Below are 5,884 nucleotides of genomic sequence, written 5' to 3'. Positions count from 1 at the left end.
TGACATAAAGTACAGAGGAGAAAAGAAATAAGACAACATAACAGAGGAAGGACTACATTGAAAGTTGAGGAGAGAGGGATTAGGGTGGAGGAAAGGGGACAAAAGAGGGTAACATAGTGGGGATATGACAAACTTATAGACAGAATGTTCATAAAGTTCCCAATACAAACTTTTAAAAACATTTTTTCATAGATTTTTGTCTAGGTTTTTGCTTTTCTGGTGCATTATGGAAAGTCTTTTTTTGTTATACCATCTTCAAGATTTAAAAAGATTTTAAATGTTATTGTTATTACTTTGGAAACCCTTTCCTTTCTGTTTGTCTGAGATAAGTTTGAGTGCACAGCATGTAGCCGTATCCTCTGGGAAGAAACAAGTAAGCAGTATGCAGGTGTAACAGCAGGGCGCTTTCAATATCAGAATATCCTCTTGGAGCCACTTATGATTTGAAATTGCATGTTAGCTCTCTGTGTCACTGAGCCTATTATAGTTCAGGTATCTATTTTTTTGAGCATATTTTTCAAGATGAAACACAGGAGAAGTAGATTTCATTAACATTTGTAAAATAACATAATAATTCATAAGATGCATACTTAAAAGGTTATATGTCTTATTTAGCTCTTTATAGACCATGGGGACAACCATGTGATACCCAAAATGATCTTTCTAACTCAGTTAGTAGTCATTATTTGGAATTATCCTCTACAACCCTAACATAACCTCTGTACAGATTACTTTTGAAGATTAACACAATGGGTACTATTCCAGTTACTGCTAATTCTACCCAAAACAAAACTCAAATAAATGCTAAAGGTTTATTATAGTAATAATATTCTTTAAATAATAATTGATAGGGCTGGAGAGATGGCTTAGCAGTTAAGGTGCTTTCCTGCAAAGCCAAAGGACTAAGATTCAGTTCCCCAGGACCCACATAAGCCAGATGCACAAGGTGGTACATGTGTCTGGAGTTTGTTTACAGTGGCTAGAGACCCTGACGTGCCCATTCTTCCTCTGTCTATCTCAAATAAATAAATACTTTTTAAAAAGTTAAAGATTGTTAAAGAATAATTGATAACCAAGACATATTTCTTCCAATATGGCTCCAAACTAATAGCAATGTTACCACAAACCATCTATTACCACATCTAATAACTGTCATTGGCTTTCTTGTTTGTTTGTTTCCCGTTATATGACTTCTCTAGAGTATGAGAAACCCTTGAAAACTCATATTCTTGAAATCATGTTCCAGTCATTGTTCGTGTGGTTCTTCTATCACCCATGTTATTATTATTATGTAATTGTGGGAGGCATGCAACCATTGGTGATTCCCTTTGACAGAAGAGCATAGACATAGGCAAATCAAATGACTCATTTGGAAGAAATATTCCCATCTTAATATGTTGTTGTTATGATTAATGAGAAAAGTAAACCCAAATCATGTTTCCACTTTGGGCTCATTTTATTCAATAAAAAATTGTGTTGTACAGGGCTCAGAATATATGAATTACTAATATGTCTTGAAGTGCTATAACTCATGCAGGGAGAGGAAAAGTGATTGCCTGATGTTTACTCTCACATACACACTTTATAGTCCACCACAGAAGACAAAATATTGAGAAACACATTGCACAAGAGTAAAAAATACCTCCTGCCCAGACAGACGGCCGTGTTTATTCTCCTGCTGTGACCCATTAGTAAACAGCTGTTCCTTGATGTTTGAAGAATTCTCTCAGTACAGCAAGTGGGACAGAGAGGGGACTTTTTATTTCAAACAGGTAAAACTATGGCCAGAACATGATTTATAATTCCTTTCAAAATATCACACAAATTTGTTATCGAATTCATCTATTCTACTTGTCATTACTGAACAGAATTCTCACTTAATCTGTCCCTTCTATCATTGCTAAGAGGGCAACACAACTGAGAATTTGGGTTTAAAATACTTTTTATGGTGAGAAATAATTATAATAAAATATCTAAAGCCTTGAAGTGCATGCCACTTTTTCTTAAATAAGTCTGCCCTAACGTCTAGGACTCGGTTTATAAATTAAACCTTAATGTTGGTAAAGTCTCACAATCAAAATTTCTCAATTAACATTCTATACATGCACTCAAGTCAGCTTGGGAAACCACAAGTTACTGATTCTGTTGCAAAATTCATTAAGGGTATGACTATTAGTTGCTAACAATGGACACCAAAAACCACAGGATAAGTTAACTAGTGAGCCACAATAAATTATACACATGACTGGAATGTTGTAATAATGTGCTTTCTTTGCCAAACACAGAACTTTGTAGGCCTCACTGAGTGTAGTATTGAAATGTTTCTCTTCTGCAAAAAATATAATCTGGCAGTTTAATGTGCTTTAATATTGAAAGGAACCTAAAAGAAGCCATGAGTACTGTAAGGAAGTAAATTAGTTTTACCTTGGAGGTTTATTTAGTCTTTACTTAAGAATTGTGTGCAATTCATGGCTTAATACCTTGGAGAACAGAATTAAAATTCTTCATGTGGAACATGTTTAACTTGGAGAATGGAGACTTTTGTACTAATTCCAAAGTTAATCCTAAAATGATGGAAATATTGGACATGTTACACAAAATTTAAAGTATCAAAATTTAGTACTTAGTAGCAGAGGCCAGTAAGTTAAAAAGAAGACATAAAGGGAACAGAAAGGAAGGGAGGAGGATACTTAATAGGTTGATATTGTATATATGTAATTACAATGATTGTAATGGGGAGATAATATGATGGAGAATGGAATTTCAAATGGGAAAGTGTGGCGGTGGGGAGGGAGGGAATTACCATGGGATATATTTTATAATCATGGAAAATGTTAATAAAAATTTAAAAAAATTTAGGGGAAATCTCATTAATTGGCATTCATTGTTGTATGTTAGTTTTTCTTTTGCTTTATACATACATACAAACACTTCTTTTGTCAAAAAAAAATCTCATCACCATTATTTAATCATTCCAAGTATATTTGATCACCTATCATTGAGCATGAACTGTGGAAGATGTTAAAGATTAAATGATGACTAAAATATAGTCTAGTACATACATGTTATTGAATAGAAACTTGAATTTCTTTTGTAAGTTTTTTAAAGATGTATTTCATTGAGAGAAGCAAATAGGGAGAGAGAGAGATTGGGCACACCAGGGCCTCCAGCCACTGCAAATGAACTCGACACGCACTCCACCTTGTGCATCTGGCTTATGTGGGTACTGGGGAACTGAACTTCAGTCCTCAGGCTTCTCAGGCAAGCGCCTTAAACACTGAGCCATCTCTCCATTCCATAAACTTTAACTTCTAAAATAAAAAGGAAACAGGTTCATGAGAACTGAATAGAAATCTACAGTGACAAATGGTCCACGCAGCAGGATACAGGTATCAGCTGTTATTTTTGCAGGGAAATTTTCTTAAGTGCTGTCATTAACTGCTAGAAGATGTGGATGATTCTAACAGGTCCAGAGGTAGGTAGAAAAAACTAAACAGAATCTCACACTCCCAGGCTGAATGAATAACAGTACAAAGGAAGAGATCTAATGACTACTAGAGAATTCCATCTATGACAGGAATATAAGGTCTGTTGTTGACAAAACTCTCATCCCAGCAGAAGGGACTATATTGTTCCATATTGTTGTTTGACACAATGCTGCCTAGATACAGATTTAGTTTCATTTAAAGATTTTGCCATATGTAATAAAATGTAATTTAATTTTTTTCACTTCTTTTTTTAGTTAATTAATTTTTTTATTAATTAGTTTTGTACTTACTGAATACAGTCAAGTTGGTACCATTGTTAGGCTCATCCATGTCCTACCCCCTCCCCCTGGCCCATGGGTCATGCATTGTGGAGTTAGCTCACAGTTATGGGTAGGAGCAATGTCTCTGCATATCATGACCCAACATGTGGCTCTGACATTCTTTCTGCCCCCTCTTCCGCAAAATTTCCCTGAGCCATGTTGGGTTCATTTTTGGTCTGATTCAGTGATGAGGTGTTGGGGACCTCTGGGTCACTGGATATAATTTAATTTTTATGTGTATTTTAATCTGATTTAAAGGTTTTGTCACAGGTAGTAAACTGTAATCTAACTCGATATATAAATAGGATCTTACCTAATCTCTACCAAATAGTGACATCTTAGCCAATCACAGTAAGTCAAATATTCAATAGTGTTGAAATGGGTCATGCCAAGCTGCAACCAGCTAGGTTGTTTCTGAACCTCATGCCTCAGTTTTCTATGTGCTACTTCCTTTCCTATGGCTCTAAGTATAACCAGCATGTGTGGGTGGAGCAGGGAGTGTTGAATCATCTCTGGTCCAGACTGCCACATAAGTCTAGAATCATAAAGGTAATCATTAAGATGTGCAAAAGTGAGCCTGGGGTTTCACTCAGGGATTAAAGACTCTGGCAAAGCCTCTCTCTCATGCAATAAAACATAATTTTTTAAAAAAAAAAAAGTAGATGTGCAAAAGTGTATTTATGTTAACTTTATCTTTAATATAGAAACAGTCTGTCATTGCTGGAGCATGAAAATGGGTAAGAGCTCCTTAGAGGTTACTGCTCATGAGGGGGATGTGGTCTAGAGGCCAATGAAAAAAGCATTGCATGTGGTCTCCTTCATTAAACAACGAGTCCATTGTCTACAGATTCAACGTCTATGAGAGAGATGGAAGCTGGGCATCATTGCCGTGGAGGGTGTGTAGTGTGTGCTGAGGACAGTACACATCGCCTGAAGTATCAAATGGACAAGAGAATATTACAAACGTTGTGTGTCATTACTTCTCACTGCTAGAACTCATCCAAAATGTTGATGGGAGGGAGGAGTGTATTGCCACGTGTAGTCTCAAGGCAGGCAAATCATGACAGACAGCTGGACATCAAGTGTTGTCACGTATCAGCAGCAGGGCAGGAGCAACAAGAGCTGATCAGCTAACACCCAACAGTGCTGGACTAGTCAGCTCCAAGGTACACCCCCCCCCCCACTCCACTAACACTCCACAGTGCCACTAACTGGGGCAAAATACTGAAAGCACATGAGCATATAGGGACGTTTCATTCAAACAACCACAGGGGCATTTCAGATTCCAACTACAACAGGGTGTTTAATGAGGATTTATCCAGAAACATGATATTTCACTGCCATCTTTTCCAAAGCTTCTGTACACTTAAGACTATAGAAAGAAGAAAATAGCACTTGTACGCGCCTTTGTTGAATTGATGGACAAAGTCTTAAAGACAGGTACAGAAATAAATCCTCCTTTGCAACCCAGAGCTCATTGTTAAGTATGAGTTTGATACATATAAGAGGGAATATGATACCGGAAAAAAAAGAAAGAAAGAAAGATGCTGCGAGTGAAATTGAATTTCTTGTGAAAACTAGTAAAGTGTTTGAGTCTTGCCTAATGATTGATGTTGGGCTAGAGAGGACCATTCTATATTTATGCAAAAATCACTAATCTCTGTGTGTGTTATTCAACCAATACATTATCACTGTGCAATTCAAAATTTCAAAGAAAAAAATAGGACAAAAGTAGAATAAAACTTTATGAGAAGATATTCCAACTCACAGTTTTAGTCAGTCATATGAAAATTTAGAAGTAGTCACTCCCATCTTTAGTATAAGGCAAAAACAAACAAAAAAAAATCCTTAAATTCAACAACCTCTATCAGAAAATTGAGGTCATCAGTCTGAAGTCTGAATAGACAGATACAGAAAATACATTTAAATTCTGTTTATCTGAAGCAGACATGGCTGGAGCTATAAAGCTTAAGGAGACTTCAGTAGCAATCTTGACAAACAGCTGGGGGCTGAGAATGGACTGGTATGAGAATGAGGAACCCTCAAAGCCCAAGGCCTTAGGGAAACCCTCACACT

General features: G+C 36.5%; 1 non-coding gene across 1 annotated transcript; it reads left to right on the top strand.

Annotated features, from left to right (window-relative positions):
• The first annotated feature begins 5,198 nt into the window (after nt 1–5,198).
• On the top strand, nt 5,199–5,324 carry LOC123463879. The gene has a single exon (XR_006639249.1). It is a non-coding gene; the product is annotated as a small nucleolar RNA SNORA40 (small nucleolar RNA).
• The last annotated feature ends 560 nt before the right edge of the window (nt 5,325–5,884 follow it).

The sequence above is a fragment of the Jaculus jaculus genome, chromosome 9 (genome assembly GCF_020740685.1).
Source record: "Jaculus jaculus isolate mJacJac1 chromosome 9, mJacJac1.mat.Y.cur, whole genome shotgun sequence".
NCBI classification, from domain to species: domain Eukaryota; kingdom Metazoa; phylum Chordata; class Mammalia; order Rodentia; family Dipodidae; genus Jaculus; species Jaculus jaculus.
This window is presented reverse-complemented; position numbering and strand designations above follow the sequence as displayed.